Source organism: Mobula birostris, chromosome 4 (genome assembly GCF_030028105.1).
Source record: "Mobula birostris isolate sMobBir1 chromosome 4, sMobBir1.hap1, whole genome shotgun sequence".
Taxonomy (NCBI): domain Eukaryota; kingdom Metazoa; phylum Chordata; class Chondrichthyes; order Myliobatiformes; family Myliobatidae; genus Mobula; species Mobula birostris.
In genome coordinates, this window is record NC_092373.1 from 46,907,186 (window position 1) to 46,923,681 (window position 16,496).

Here is a 16,496-nt window from a genome sequence, read left to right on the forward strand (position 1 = left end):
GGTCTGGTGTTGGGCGCATGAGAGGGGTCTGTTTGTCTGCTTGAGAATGTCCATCCTCCTCAGAGGACCCCAACTCCCCGCCAGCGGCAAAGTCACTGGTGGACATGCTTCCACCGTAGTCTGTCTCACAAATGGAAACTCCATGGAACTATCTGCCTCTGAGCCGGTATCATGACGTAGGCGCACATGGTCCTAATGCCTGCGGAAAACACGCCCATCAGTCAGCTAAACAACATAGGAGACGGGACCACTCTGCTTCAGAATAACCCCAGGCAGCCATTGCTGATTGTTTCTCACATAGACATGGTCATCCGGTTTTAACCGTCTCTCTCGTGCATGTTGATCATGTCCCTCCTTCTGCTTCTTCTGCTTTCTCTTTACATTTGCCTTCATGTCCGGGCGCAGCAGGTCCAATCTTAACTTGGGCCTACGCCCCATCAGCATCTCTGCTGGAGTACGGGCAGTCGTAGTCTGTGGCATGAGGTGGTATTTAAACAGGAAACGTGAAAGCCGTATGATAAGAGAGTCCCCTGTCATCCACTTCAGGCTTTCCTTCACTGTCAGCTAAACCATTGGAGGCTGGGTGGAAAGGGGCCGTCCGAATGTGACGAATGCCATTCTGCTGCATGAACTCACTGAACAGCTCACTGGTGAACGTCGGGCCATTATCAGTGACCAGAATGTCAGGCAACCCGTGGTCTGCAAACACTTGCCTGAGTTTGTCTATGGTTGAGGGGGCTGTGATGTTGCTCATGATGTGAGCTTCAATCCATTTAGAATGCGCATCTACCATTACAAGAAACATCTGCCCCATAAAAGGGCCAGCAAAGTCCAAATGTAGCCTAGACCAGGGGTGGTCTGGCCACTTCCATGGGTGCAAAGGAGCTGGTGGTGGCATATTCTGATTAGTCTGACATTGCACGCATGATTTTACCTTGTCCTCCAGATCCTGATCCATTCCTGGCCACCAAGCATAGGATCTTGGAAAGCTTTTCATTCGAGACATTCTTGGGTGAGTCTCATGAACTTCCTCCACAATCTGTGAACAGCCAGGGGGAGGCATGATGACCCTCACCCCCGCCCCCAGACAATGCAGCCATTCTGCAGGTTGAGCTCTATCTTGCATTTGACATAAGGCCTCAGTTCCTCTCCTTCCACGACTCTGGGCCAACCTTGTAAAAGAAAAGTCTTGACTTGGGACAGGACTGGGTCCCTCTCTGTCCACTGCCTGATCTGGGTCGCCTTAACAGGTGTCTCTGACAGCCTCTCCATTCATCAAGTTCAGGTACTGGATCTGTTTGCGGACATAATCGACCATCAGCTCCAGCTGCCTTGGGTCTTCACGTTGTTTGTTGAAGAAGAGTCTCCACAAAGATGCAGCCAAGACATGACCATCTGACAATATTCCCTCATCATACCCAAATATAACAGCATAGAAGTTTTCGGTCATAGCTCGTATGTGCTGCTTCAACACAATCGATTCGATCCCCATTGCTGCAAGTCCTCCCACATGGAGTGCACAATGTATCTGCACATATATTTGCCCTCACGACCTTCCTGTTTCATATGCAGCAGGAATATCCAGACATGAAGCTGGGTGACCAGAAACCACGAGCTCAGTGTGCCTGACAAATTGCATCCTTCAAAGAGTTCTTCGTTGTCTATTTTCCCCACACAGCACATGTACATGCGTAGACCAGCAATCTTAATTTTCCATTTGCTGTGCTTCAGAGGTCCAGTGAATCCTAACGCTTCTATTAGTTTGGTGAAGGGTCCAACTTCTTCCTCAACAGGCTGGGCTGTATCTTTCACATTGAAAAACCTTGGTGTGGAGTAACCAGCCCAGAATGGCAGCAGCTGCCCCCTATAGGTCCTAAGTTTGAGCTTTGACGGTCTAATGGGAGGCAGGTTGGACCCCCATGACCTCCTGTAGGTCTCCTCACTGATGACCGATGCAGTAGCCCCTGAATCAATCTCAAATTCAATTTTCTTTCCCCTGACAGTGACGGTGGCATAATATGGTTCAGGTGATTCACTGCATACATGCTGCAGGCACACTCTGCCTCTTCTAGATGGTCTGTGGCTGCCTGAGCCTGTTGAGCTTTCCCCTGCACAGGCTTAATCTTACCCTTTGAATTTCTGCACTTTTTAGTGAAATGTCCCTTTTTGCTACAAGCATGGCAGACAGTGTCTTTGAATTTGCAATCATTTGCATAGTGCGCCCCTCCACACCGGAAACATTCCACCCGCTTTGCCTGTTTACCAGTCTCCCTCTTGACTTGGTGCACTGTCACCGACTGCAACCCCCCATGTCCTTTCTGGATATCCTTGACATTATTAGCAGCCATCTCCATGCCTTGGGCAATCTCTAAGGCTTTCTTGAAAGTCAGCAGTAGGGTTTCCCCTAACAGCCAGCGTTGTATGGTGTCATTATTAATGCCGCATACCAATCTATCACGAAGCATGTCTTCCAATACCACTCTGAAATCACAATACTCCGACAGCTGCCGAAGCTTAACCACAAAATTGGCCACAGACTGACCTGGCTTCCTGAAACAGCTGTGAAACTTACACAGTTGGACTATCACAGAAGTTTTCGGATTGTACTGGTTCCCCACGAGCTTGACCAGTTCGTTATATGGAATGTCCCCCCTGTTTCCGCAGTGCGGCTAAATTCCTTACTAGCTTGTAAGCCTTTGCCTCACACACACTCAGGAGAATAGAACGCTTCTTAGCCTCCTCAGTAATTCCATTGGCACAGAAAAAGTGTCCCAATCTTTCTTCATACTCCAGCCAGTCCTCGAAACCTTCGAGAAATTCACCAATAGTTCCAAACATAGCCACCTGAAACGCAATGCTCCCGTTTGAAAAACGTGCTGATATGTTCTCTAAACCAGCTCTCCTCATCCCCCAAAATATATAGTAACTTCTACTTTGAAAAAGGCACACTTGACAATTTCATGCCATTGAAACAACTTTATGTCAAACTTCAAAACTGACATCCAGAGGCTTTCACAACCCGTACGGCATGGCAAGAGCACTATATACAGAGCCCACCGGAAGTAAAAAAAGAATGGAAGTAGAACCCCCCTCCCCATTATCCTAACTAGTATTAACTTACTTTTAATAATGCTCACATTACAACAAAATGTTCTATGCCTTATATGGAATATGGAAAGGCAAATACATTTATATAGTTACCTATGCCTTGATATAAATGTGATTTCAAGTCCTCTCAGATATCTTTCTTGCACTTGTTCCAGTGTAGCACTTTAAATGTCAAATTACTTTGCAAACATACTTATCCTTTTCCATCTAAATACGTTCTTATTTGCTAGCTTCTTACCTGCTGCCCCTTACATTCAATCCCTTCTTTACATAATATCATGCTGGCCTCTCATGGTCACCACTATCAATATCAAGTGACAGATATGCAAAGATAAACTTTAGCTCTTCTGGCTTTCAGAGATCATTCACATCTTTGAGCTCCCACAGGAGATTCACCTTGGCAATAGGCAGATAATGACAGCTCCTCTTAGAGCAGGTCACTTGTTAACCATGCACCAGCTCAAACATTCTCAGCTTTTAAGGGCCAGTAAAAGAGATGTTTAATTTACCATTTATAAAATCACACATCCGATGAGGAGGAGTATACGACGGAGGTGGCACGGAGGCAGAATTACCATTCTGGAGGTTGCAGGATGCTCCAAGATCTACTCAGTTGAATGCAGAATTGTCAATCAGTGGCAGCACTCAATGTATCAGGTGTTTTCATGCATCATAACAGGAATCCATCCTCTCAGAGAGTTTGGAGCAAGTGGCATAATTTTGTTTTAATAAGCAATTGGACAATTGCTAGCCATCAGACCCTCCCTGAGGACAAACTGCAAATGCCACCTCGACTGGGATGCATGATATTCATGTCTTATCTTTACATGCCCTTTCTGATCTGCGGATGATTGTGAGTAATAAAGTTTGGTAGGTCCATAACATTTATAATATATACTGGTCCATTGAAGTCAGTGAATTTATCAAAATACAAACCCTCTTTCTGCCCTGATCACTATTCGTTGTTCTGCAACTGATGCTTTTCCCTACAGATATGCAGCTGTATGTGGCAGGGACATCCCGGCAGCTCCCAAACCCAGATGATGGCAGACAAGAGCATCTCAGCTGTCAGAGAAGGGATCTGTGCTGCTGGTCCTGGTGGAACTCAGAGGGACTGAACCAGGTAGGAGCTTTAAGGAAGATAATGGCTGCCTATTACTTGTTGTGCAAAGGACTCTAAAAGGGGGCTTCATACAAGAATGAATTGTAATTTTTCAGCCCATTCAGCTCACATAAGAAAATTATTTGTTTCTATTATTTCCCTTCTAGTGCATTAATGGCTTTCAAATATCAATAGAGATTAGACAGTGAGTTATGGTGGGTGAAGAAGCAGGCTTGGACCGTGCATGGAACTTGTTGCAACTGGGCAAAGGCAAATCTGGTTGCATTTTGGCAGATGGATGAATACCTTGAGGCTCAATAAATCTTGGAGGACTCAGGACACCTCTGGACACACCTATATTGTGTGTGATTTAGTGTGCATCTTTTTCATTAGTTTCAATGGTTCAATATTTGCATTTAATGTCAGAGAAATGTACATCCTGATATCCTTTTTCTTTGCAAACATCCACAAAAACAGAGTACCCCAAAGAAAGAATGACAGTTAAATGGTAGAACCCTAAAGCCCCCCCCCAGCTCCCCCCTCCCACACACAAACATCAGCAAGGCAATAACCCCTCCACACCAGCAAAAAAAAGCAAGTATTAGTGTCCACCGAGCACTCCAGCATGCAGCACAGCATCAATAAAGACACAGAACTGTAGTTCCCCAAAGATTACTCATTCACCTGGTATTTCAACATACCACAGGCTCTCTCTCTCTTTCTAATAAGGGGAAAAGAGGTGTCCCCATTTCACAGCGAGAGGGGAGACATAACTAACAACTCGCTGAGCCATGATTTTAAAAGTCTGTTGCATCGCTTCTTCCGAGCTCCACGCCCAGAGAATCAGCCCCAATCCCAGGTCCCTGCACACACAGCTGGCAGCTAACCCGCTGCTCTTGATGTTCCGCTTTCTTCTGCCATACCCCAGTCAGGGACACCAGCCTTGAATCTGCCCATCTCCAGAGCCGCGAAAATCTGGCACCCTGAAGTTTCACTAATCTTCAAGCTACATCCTTGGTATATTAAAAAGCAGCCGGTCGTGGGACCCTGAGGGCGGTCCCATTCCCGCAGAGAACCGAAGTCAAAGTGTACCTCCTGGTCAGGGTCTTCAAAAGAACCTTGAAAAGGAAAAGAAAGAGAGATCAAAGATAGAAATAGATCTTTTTAATGCTTTCCTTCCTCCTCCTGTCATCCAAGTAGGCTGCTTCCAATCTGCACTACTGCATAATATTATAAACACAAAATAATTTGCAGATGCTGGGATCAAAGCAACACTCACAGCACGCTGGAGGAACTCAGCAGGTCCGGCAGCATCAGTGGAAACGATGAGTTGACGTTTCGGGCTGGAACCCTTCGTCAGGACTGAACAAAGAAGGAGGGGGGAGGATTTGAAGAATGCTTGTAGGTTCAGTTGAAAGTCCAGTAATTTGAAGGATAAAGGGGTGGGGGAGGGGAAGCAGGGACGTCATAGGCAGGAAAACAATGGGTAGTAGAAGAAGGAGGCAGAACCATGAGGGAGGTGATAGGCAGCTGGGGGAGGGGGCAGAGTGAAATAGGGATAGAGGAAGGGAGGGGGAGGTAATTACCGGAAGTTGGAGAACTCTATGTTCATACCAAAGGGCTGGAGACTACCTGGACGGTATATGAGGTATATTGCGGGACCGTTTCGTCGAGCACCTCTACTCCGTCTGCCAAACCCAACGCAGATTGAGGGACCACTTCATCAAGCACCTCCACTCCGTCCGCCACTACAGACAGGATCTCCCAGTAGCCACCCACTTCAACTCTGCTTCCCACTCCCATTCAGATATGTCCATACATGGCCTCCTCTACTGCCATGACAAGGCTAAACTCAGGTTGGAGGAGCAACACCTCATATACCGTCTAGGTAGTCTCCAGCCCCTTGGTATGAACATAGAATTCTCCAACTTCCAGTAATTCCTCCCCCCCTTCCTCTATCCCTATTTCACTCTGCCCCCTCCCCCAGCTGCCTATCACCTCCCTCATGGTTCCGTCTCCTTCTTCTACTATCCATTGTTTTCCTGCCTATGATGTCCCTGCTTCCCCTCCCCCACCTCTTTGTCTTTCAAATTACTGGTCAACTGAACCTACAAGCATTCTTCAAATCCTTCCTCCTCCTTCTTTGTTCAGTCCTGACGAAGGGTTCCGGCCCGAAAAGTTGACTCATCGTTTTCACTGATGTTGCCCGACCTGCTGATTTCCTCCAGCGTGCTGTGAGTGTTGCATAATATTATGCTGAGTGCAGCATATTGTGATTCTCATTCAAAAGCTGCATATTGAAAATAACTGCAATCTTCAACCTGAACTGAAAAGGCAGTGTGCCAATAGCTTATTTGGTGAGTATGTCTGTGGGTGGGTTTAAACTAAACCTGACCTGTTGCTTAAAGTTATTAGTCTTGTCTTAACGTGTAACTCTTGTTTCCAAGCAGACAGCCTTGAAATATGCTTGGTGGATGAATAGATCAGAAATAGGGGATTGCCACAGGATGAATGAATATATGAAGCTATGCATGTATTTTGGGCATTTTTGTATGTAACGCGCTGCAAGGTTTCACTGCTACTCTAATGTTTTTTTTTGTAATGTTCACTTCTGAAGTAACGGTTTCTCTGTAGCAACAATGTTTGGGTTATGGCTGGAGATAACAGGTCTGTGGATGCATGTTAGCCAATCAGGATTTTGTTGCCCTGTCTTGTGCTTCTGGAAGCAATTGATTTCGTGGGCTTTTGCCAGAGGGAGAGAGAAAGGGAGAGATGAAGAGAGAAGACACGAATGGAGAGATTTGGTAGACCGCCAGACAAGTGGAATCGGAGCGAGGGTCTGAAGGGCAGCAATGATCGGAGGAGGTCAATGGGGACCGATCGGCCTATGAGTGAGCTCCAACTTTGTGCACAGACTGTTTAATAAGATCTGGGCCCTTTTTCTTTTATATTTTGTTTCTCTACTAACCATATAGTCAAAGTAAGAGTTAGAAAGCTTAACCGTTTAATCGATATTGTGTACTGTTTGTTATTTCAGGGTACTGATTTGTAACAGGAGACACATCGCGCAGCATCCACCCAAACGAGATTTCTTAAGTTTGGCCGGGCTGAAATTGAGTGTTACAGTAGAAAGAGTGCAAACAGACCACCAGAATTTTCTTGGTGTCAATATTAAGTCTTCCTAGTTGATGTCGAGGGTACCTTGAGAGCTCATGCAGTCTCCTTCACCTGAGACATTAGCTCTAGCTCACTGATCTCAATAATGACATACTTTCGTTAGCAAGCCATCTATCACCTGCCATTCTATTTTTGGGTGGACACTTTTGGGATTCTTCAGATCTCAGTAGCAGAGCTATGAAAGGATCTCAAGGCTCAGGACTTAGGGCATTATCCACTTTCACAGCTACTGGTATGAGTTAGTCACTAGCTCCAGGAGATTGCAGCTCCTCCTCTCAAAGTCCGCAGAGACCTGCTACCATCTGCTATGATACCCTGCGCTCCCTTGGACATGTCATGGACACAGCTGCAACCTGTAAATCCTTTATACTATTTCTTACATGCTGCTGATGCTCTCTCCCTTGTCCATCTGCAGGTAGATTAGGACCGGTCTGCTTGTTGTCCTTCATGGTTCTCCTCTGGATACCTACACATAAAGTGAGCTGAAAAGTACAATAACTAGTTTTAAAATTGTGAAGTTTATTAAGTGGGATGAAATCCTACAAAAGTTTCCAAAATTTTCTTAAACAAAGGACTAACTTATTTTCTACAAATAAATGCTTCCTCAGAGTCACTCAAGATAATAGTTGAGGGGTCTCACTTGTTTCACAGGCAAATTCCAGAACAATCTGGAAATGCATGGAGCCACTGAAATTTTAGACCTGCTTTTAGCATTGTGTCCAATATGTAAGATTAAGTTTGCCAACATACATATTTCTAAAGTGTGTTTCTCTGAATCTGACATATTCAGGTTAAATCCCAAATTTTGTTTGTTTCGCACAGCTTTATAATGCAGCAACACCTTCTGGAGATTTAACAACCGTAAAGTCAGAGAGGGGAACAACAGAGAGACTTAGGCTCTGTCTCACTGAGTCCACATTGACCATCAACCACTCACCTACACTAACCTGATTCTAATCCCACGTTTGCCAAGCTAAAGAACCTCCACACTCCCACCCCCATCCCAGTTGACCCTCTCAGAGTAGTTAACGTTTCCAGTCCTTTCTATCCCAGTTCCAAACCTACTTTCTTCATAAGACTGATTTCAAACTACAGCATCTGCTCATTTTCTATTTTTGGGCTTCAGTGGAAATGAATGAACTGGAGGATTTGATAAGCATGGGTACATTACCTTTAGGTTTTCCCTATCACCAGTTAATGAATTTGCAAACAAAATACCATAGATTATTCTTCAAGGTACTGGATTACTTTACATTCCATTGATCAGGCAGATGAAATTCACATTAATGAGCCAATCAAAAGAAGAGAACTCCAAAAATTCAATTCATGTTCTGTGTCTGGAGCATCAGTCTGTGTATTACTTAGAGAAAGACCCCTGGTCAAAATATAATCAACTCTTGAAGTAGAACTTGAACGCACAATCTTCAGTCAAAAGGCCAAGGAGCTTTTAAGTATGCTACAAAAAGTTCTGCAGATGCTGAAAATCTTGAGCAACACATACAGAATACTGGGTAAGCTCAGCGGGTCAGGCAGTATCAATGGAGGAAAATGAAGAGTCAACATTACAGCCAAAGACCCTTTGTCTGGACTGGAAATTATGACGGTGGAAATCAAAATAACAAGGTAGAGGGAGTGGGAGTAGCCGAAGCTAGCAGGTAATAGCTGAGTCCAGGTATGGGGGGGGGCGCGGGTAGGTGGGTGGAGGACGGAGGTTGAAAGGGAACAATGTGAGAAGCTGGAAGGTGATGGCTGGAAAGGGCAAAGGGCTGAAGAAGAAGGAATCTGATGGAAGAGGACAGTAGACCATGGAATAATGGGAAGGAGGTAGGAAGTGATGGGCAGGGGAGGGGAAGCAAAGTGAAAAGGCCATAGGAATGAGGGAAAACAAAAGAGAATTGTTACCTGAAGTCAGAAAAGTCAATATCGATGTTAATTGAGCCTGCTTTGTTGATGGTCGGCATGTCTAAGCTGTGTAGTTTCAAAATGCATGAAAACCTGGTTGTATCTAAGGACCCAGCTTACACTTTGTAGGAGAGCCTCTTATGCACTGACTGGAAGCTTCGACAATGAACAAAGATGTAGCTAACCAAGTGCTTTTGAACTAGAATGATGCAAACAGGAGTAGCCAGTGCACTCAGACAACTTCAGCCATTCACTTGCCTCAATCCCTCCCCAAGGGAGCAGCCTGGTGGTACAGCATGAAGCAGAGTGGTAGTGCAACAGTTAGTACTACTACCTCACAGTCTTGGGCACCTGGGTTTTAATGTGCCCTCAGGTTGTCTTCCCTAAGTTTGCACTGTTCCAACTACATGGTTTTCTACTTAGCACTTTGGTTTCCTAATGTATCTTAATGATAATCTGGCTGTTAATTTATTTAGCTACTATAAATTACCCCTACTGTAGCTCATAGAGTTGTACAGCATGGATGCAGGCCCTTTGGCCTAACTGGTCCATGCCACCCAAGATACCCTATCCATACTAATGCTATTTGCCAGCCTTTGGCCTATAACATTCTGAATCCTTCCAATCCATGGACCTATTTCAATGCTGTATTTCAACTCACCTTAACCACATCTCCTGGCTGCTCATTCTACATACTATATGTACCACTTTCTGAGTAAAATAACTTGCCCCTCAAATTCCTATTAAATGTTTCCCCTCTCTACTTAAACCAATGTCCTCTAGTTTTTGATTTCCCAATCGTGGGGAAAGGATGAATGCATTCACCCTAACAATGCTCCTCATGATTTTAACTGCACCTATCAAGTCACCTCTTAGTCCCCCGCACTCCAAGTAATAAAGTCCCAGCCAGTATAGCCTTTCCTTATATCTCAGTTCCTCAAGTCCTGCAGCATCTTTGTATGTCTTTTCTGCACTGCTTCCAGTTTACTCACATCTTTCCTGTAAGTGGATGGGAGCTGATGGTTGTGACAATAGGTTGTAGGCAGATAAGTGGAGAATGATATTACTCCAAAAGCTGCGTAGACTTGTTTAGCTAAATGATCTCTTCTATGTCATAAGGAAATATGAGAGAGTGGAACAGATCTAATGCTTTAGGTAAAAAAAATCCTTCTTCAGAGTTGGAAACTGAGGAATGACAAAATTGTTCTCTCACTTTCTAATTCTGTTAAAAGGTCTTTGATTGGAATCATTAAATCTTTTTTCATTTCAATTTATGTTGCCTGACCTGCAGAGACGTTACAGCGTTTTCTTGTAGGTTAGTTGACTGCTATAACTTGCCATTTTTAGGATATAAGTGGTAAAAGAATCGATGGGGAGTTATTGAGTAAGTAAGGTAGAATAAGTTGCAGAACCTCAGCAAAATAAAAAGAGCAAGAAAGGGACAAGTGTGTTTACTCCACTGAGAACTGGCATAGGCCTGATGTGCCAGATAGTCTCATCTTCTGTTATAATAAGCTAGGAAGGTAACATTTGCTGCTCATATACATACCCAATAGTGACTTTATTGTGTACACCTGTACACACACTTGTTAATGCAAATATCTAATCAGACAATGACGTAGCAGCAACTCAATGCGTAAAAGTATGCAGACATGATAAGACATTCAGTTGCTGTTCAGACCAAACATCGGAAGGAGAAAGAAATATGATCTAAGTGACTTTAACCATGGAATGATTGTTGGTGCCAGAAGGTACAATTTGATATCTCAAAAACTGCTGATCGTCTAGGATTTTCATGCACAACAGTGCCTAGAGTTTACAGATAATGATGTGGAAAGCAAAAGACATCCAGTGAGTAGCAGTTTTGCGGGTGAAAATGTCTTGTGAATTGCGGAGGTCTGGTTCAAGCTGACAGGAATGTGACTGTAACACAAATAATCAGGTGTTGCCAGCAGTGGTGTGCAGAAGAGCATCTCTGAATGCTCAAACAAGAGAAAATCTGGAGATATTGGAAATCCAAGCAACACAACACAAAATCCTAAGGACTCAGCAGGCTAGGCAGCATCTATGGAAAAGGTTATAGGAACTTAACACATCAAACATGCTCAACACATCAAACCTTGGGCTATAACAGCATGGGCTACAAAAGCAGAAGACATGGATATGCACTTAGTGGCCATTTACTAAGTACAGGAGGTACCTAATAAAGTGATCACTGGGTTTATCTGATTGAGTGAAAGAGAAGTAGAGAAGTAGATAAGTAGGTTGTAGTTAACCTAACAGAAGTAAACATTTATTTTCTCATTCTTCTGTCACAACCTCATATCTTGTAGCATATAGTAGTGAAATTAATAATTTTAATGGATGGTTTAGATAGGTTAGGACAATAATTAACTATTGCATTATGCTGCCACTATTGTTAAGAAATGAGGGTGAAATTATAATTTTTATTTCCATTGATTTTTCTTCAAGTGAGTAATTCAATAGCAAATGAAAAATATCTACTGCCACATTCCTTCATTTCCCCTCTGGCTCTTGTCTCAATTTGCATTGCATTCTCCCAATTAATAGCTAATACACCAAATAGTTAGAACTGTACCACCATCTCCAAGTATATCAGCTGTAGTGATGGTCAAACCCCAAACTAAAGCCTGCGCTTAATAAAGAAAGATTGTGCAGCCACTTTATAGTGTGCACACATAAAACTTACATAAATTTACAAAAATCCAAAGTGAAAAGATTTATATTTCATTTTCTGCAATCCCTGCAATTGTACAAGTGTTGAAAGGCATGATCTGCAGAAATATTGTTTGATGAATGGTTTATGCTTTATACATAATTCTGCTGTACCTCACGTTTCAATTGTCATCAGCATACATTTCCATGGCTTAAATGCATTAATTAAAATGGAATTGGAATTTTGAGGTTTTGTGGGTGGAGTGGGGAAGGCGTTCTATTAATTCACCATGACTCTCTATTATGGTTATACTAGACCTTCATGATACTGTAGGTCACTGCTGAATGTGAGGTTAATTCAATTCTGCATTCTCATGATCTTGAAGTCATAATCCACCTACAGAATATTTTCACTTCTATCAACGTTCTCCTTTGGTCCCACTTCTAATAAGTCCATTGAATCCCACACACTGAACCTTTCCCTAGTTATTAAATGTGTGTTTTACATTGATATTATTTTGTTTTCTAGTATTGAAAAATAAGTGTATCAGAAGAATCTTAGATATTTTCCCAGTGTTAGTACCAGCAGGAATGAAGACCACTATTGTGGCATTTAGAACTTTGCCCAGGAAATTGCTTGTGCTGCTCCAGGGTGCACTTAAAGAAAAACTATGTTTTAATAATGCTCTCTGTTCTATTCTGAATATCAAAAACCTCGAAGACCTTGGTCTCAATACTTACCTGTGCAATTGGATCCTCAATTTCCTCACTTGCAGACCCCAGTCAGTTCAGATTAGCAACAACATCTCCTCCACAATCACCATCAGCACATGTGCACCACAAGGCTGTATGTTTAGCTCCCTGTTCTTCTCAATTTGTACTTGTGTCTGTGAGGCTAAGCACAGCTCCAATTGCATATTTAAGTTTGATAACAACACTACTGCTGTTGGCTGAATCAAAGGTGGTGACAAATCAACGTATAGGAGGGAGATTAAAAATCTGGCTGAGTGGTGCCACAACGCCAACCTGTCACTCAGCACCAGCAAAACTGAAGTGATAATTATTGATTACAATTCTAGGAGACCAGAGATCCGTCAGCCAATTCTCATCAGCAGATCAGGGGTGAAATAGGTCAGAAATTTTCAATTCATCAGCATTATCATTTCAGAGGATCTGTCCTCTGTGTCATTACAAATAAGGCACAGCAGTGCCTCTACTTTCTTAGAAGTTTGTGAAGATTTGGCATGTCATCTGAAAGATTTACAAACTTCTATAGATGTATAGTGGAGAATGTATTGACTGGTTGCACTATGGCTTGTATGGATACACCAGTGCTCTTGAACAGAAGCCTCCAAAAAGTAATATTTATAGCCCAATCCATCACGGGTAAAGCCCTTCTACAAGGAATGCTACCACAGGAAATCAGCATCCATCACCAAGGACCCCCACCAACAATGCTCTAGTCTTGCTGCTGCCGTCAAGAAGGAGGTACAGGAACCTTAGGTCCCATACCACTAGGCTGAGGAATAGTAATTACCCCTCTACCATCAAGCTCTTGAACCAAAGTGGATAACTTCACTCACCCCAACACTGAATTGATTCCACAACCTATGAACTCACTTTCAAGGACGCCACATCTTTTCAATATTTATTGCTTATTTATTATTATTTTTTCTGTATTTGCACAACTTGCTGTCTTTTGCACATTGGTTGTTTGTCATAGTTGTGTGAAGCATTTTCATTGATGCTATTGTGTTTCTTTGTTTCTACTGTAAATGCCTGCAAGAAAATGAATCTCAGGGTAACATATGGTGACGTAAAATTACTTAGAACTTTGATCTCCACCTTAGGTTGCAATAAGTTTCTGAACATGACTACTGGTCTCCTTCATTTAGACATCTAATGTGTCCACTCCAGATGAACTTCCAAAGCATCCTAAGCATTTACTAGATTTATAGATGTTACTCAAGCTACATCAATAACCAACTACTTGCCATCTACACAATCCTTTTCACCCACCTTTTCACTACCTGGACCCACTCCTGACTTTTCAGAAATCACTGGCTAATTTTCTTTGAACACTCTGAGAAGGCATCTTACTTGAAGCCAGATGTGGCTGCACCTTTCAGCTGCACCCAACTCCTTAGTCACGGCTAAATTTTGCTGTGAGGGTTCACAACCAAAAGTAATTGTTGGTGCCATGTAGCAACCCTTCAGCAATACCTCTCCAGAAAAATTGAGTTACTAGGCCAATTAGTTTTCTGTCAGAGCAATGGGTGGGAGTGAGAATTTGGAACTTGGATTATGCTTGAAGACATTTGTCTTCTTCCAATGTTTAAGGAGAGGAAATTGTAAGCTATAGTGCTATAGTAATGATGGGTGTCTGTGGGGAAAGAATAATAGAAAAATTGCTTCAATTATTAGATATTAGGATCCTTACAGCAAGGAAATGTTTACTGTGGTAGTAAAAAAATCTTTTTAATAGGAGGAATTACACTTAAAACAGATTAAGCTATTAAAACTGGATGCTATAATCCATATAACAGAGCGAATTTTAATAACAGGTTAAAACCAGAACATTGGACATCAGTATTGTACAATCTCATCAAAATTAAGTGGAAGAATGATGGATATATACACAGAAAGTCAGTCCTCATTTATACAAGCAACTCAAGCTTGACACTGGCAGCCGATCTCAAGTTTCTCAGAAACCAAGACAGCCTCTGTTTGATGCAGATGCCATTCATGTGCATATTCAGAACTTGGAGGACCTCATGCATGATTGACTTAACCCTGCAATGCAGATGTTACGTTAATTCACTTTGTGAGGGTGTGAAGCTAGAGTCCATCAAGCTCTAATAAAAATGAATTGCAATTTTGACAATTCATGCAGCCAGGGCACTGGGCTGAATTTTACAATGGTTGAGTGCATGAGTTTGGCAATAATTGGTGTGGGAAGGAGGAATGCGAGAGGACGAGGAGATGTTAGGCTTTAAATGTGCTGTTAGGGATCCACCTCAACACAGTTGCTTCTGTAGTTGCCAAAACCTGTCAGGTCAGGAGTGAGTATGCCCTTTTTGAGGAGTGGCCACTTACAATGTGTTAGAAGGTCAAATAAGGCTAGATTAATCATGTTTAGATTGGGTCCATGACTTTTGCATGCACCAGTGAAATCAGAGTGTGAACAAACAGCAATGAAAAGAACTGAAAAGCTAACAGTGAAACCTGTCACTCACCAGTATAACTTCATATAGCTTTCTGGGGCATTTCTAAAAGGCTTTGTTCACACAACTTGTACAGACAGTTATCTTTTAAAACTTTGGAGAGGAATTTCTAAACTCTGGCATCCCCCCTATGTGATCTTCACTTTGAAGCTCTTTCACAATACTACATGTGCAACTTGTGCTTTCTTGTTTCCAGCTGCAGCTTCCTACAGGCTGAGTTAGGCAACTGGATGAACTCCCAATCATTTGGAAGGCTGAGGGTTGATTGACAAGAGATGCAGGGAAGAAGTTACACCAAAGGTACAGGACACAGGTAACTGAGTGATTATCGGGAGAGGAAGCAAGGATAGGCAATCAGTACAGGGTATCCCTGGGACCTCTTCCCTCAAAAACAAGCTTATTGTTTTGGATACTATTGGGGGAGTGTCAGTCTAGCACAGGAAAGCTACAGCATTCAGGTGTCTTGCACTAAGAGAAGAGAAGTAGGGAGAAGAGGTGAGCAGTAGTGATAGGCGATTCATTGATTAAGGGGACAGACTGAAGATTATGTGGACAAGAATAAGATTCCTGGGTGGTAATGTTGTCTCCCTGGTGCCTGGGTCAGGGACATCTCAGATCAAGTCCATAGAATTCTTAATTGGGAGGGAGAGTAGCCAGAGGTAATGGTGCACATCAGTACCAATGACATAGGTAGGAAGGGTAATGAGATCCTGCAGAGTTAGATCCAGAGTTAGGTGCTAAGTTGGACATGACAACCAGGTAGTGATCTCAGGATTGCTGCCTGTGGCATGTGCTAGAGAGGCTAGAAATAGGAAGATAATACAGTTTTACAGGAGACTAAGGAGATGATGCAAGATGGAGAAGCTTCAGGTATTTGAATCATTGGACTCTCTTCCAGAGAAGCGGGACCTGTACAAACAAGACCGTTCGCACCTGAACTGGAGGGGAAACAATATCCTGCAGGGAAGTTTGATAGCACTGCTCTGGGGAGTTTAAACTAGTATTGCAGGGGGATAGGAACCTGAGAGCCAGAGTGCCAGGGCAGCTAGAGGGGTGGTTGTGGGGAAAGTGGATGTTAAGCCTATGTTTAGTAACAGGAACTGAAATGTTGAGCACAGTGGAGAAAATGTTCTGAGCTCTGTCTAGTTCAATGCAAGGAATATTGTAAGTAATGGGTAGTGGGATGGAGATACGAGTCTATCAAAGGAGGTGTAAGGAGCCCTTCCCCTCCGTTAACTTTCAGAACACCCTTGGGCAAAGTGTAGCACCTGCTTAGCACCACCAGCCCCCTTCCCGATCGGTGTCAC

General features: G+C 43.1%; 1 pseudogene; it reads right to left on the reverse strand.

The window, feature by feature from the left end:
* Positions 1-1,243: 1,243 nt before the first annotated feature.
* LOC140197020 (ubiquinol-cytochrome-c reductase complex assembly factor 1-like) lies at positions 1,244-9,348 on the reverse strand (annotated as a pseudogene).
* Positions 9,349-16,496: the final 7,148 nt, after the last annotated feature.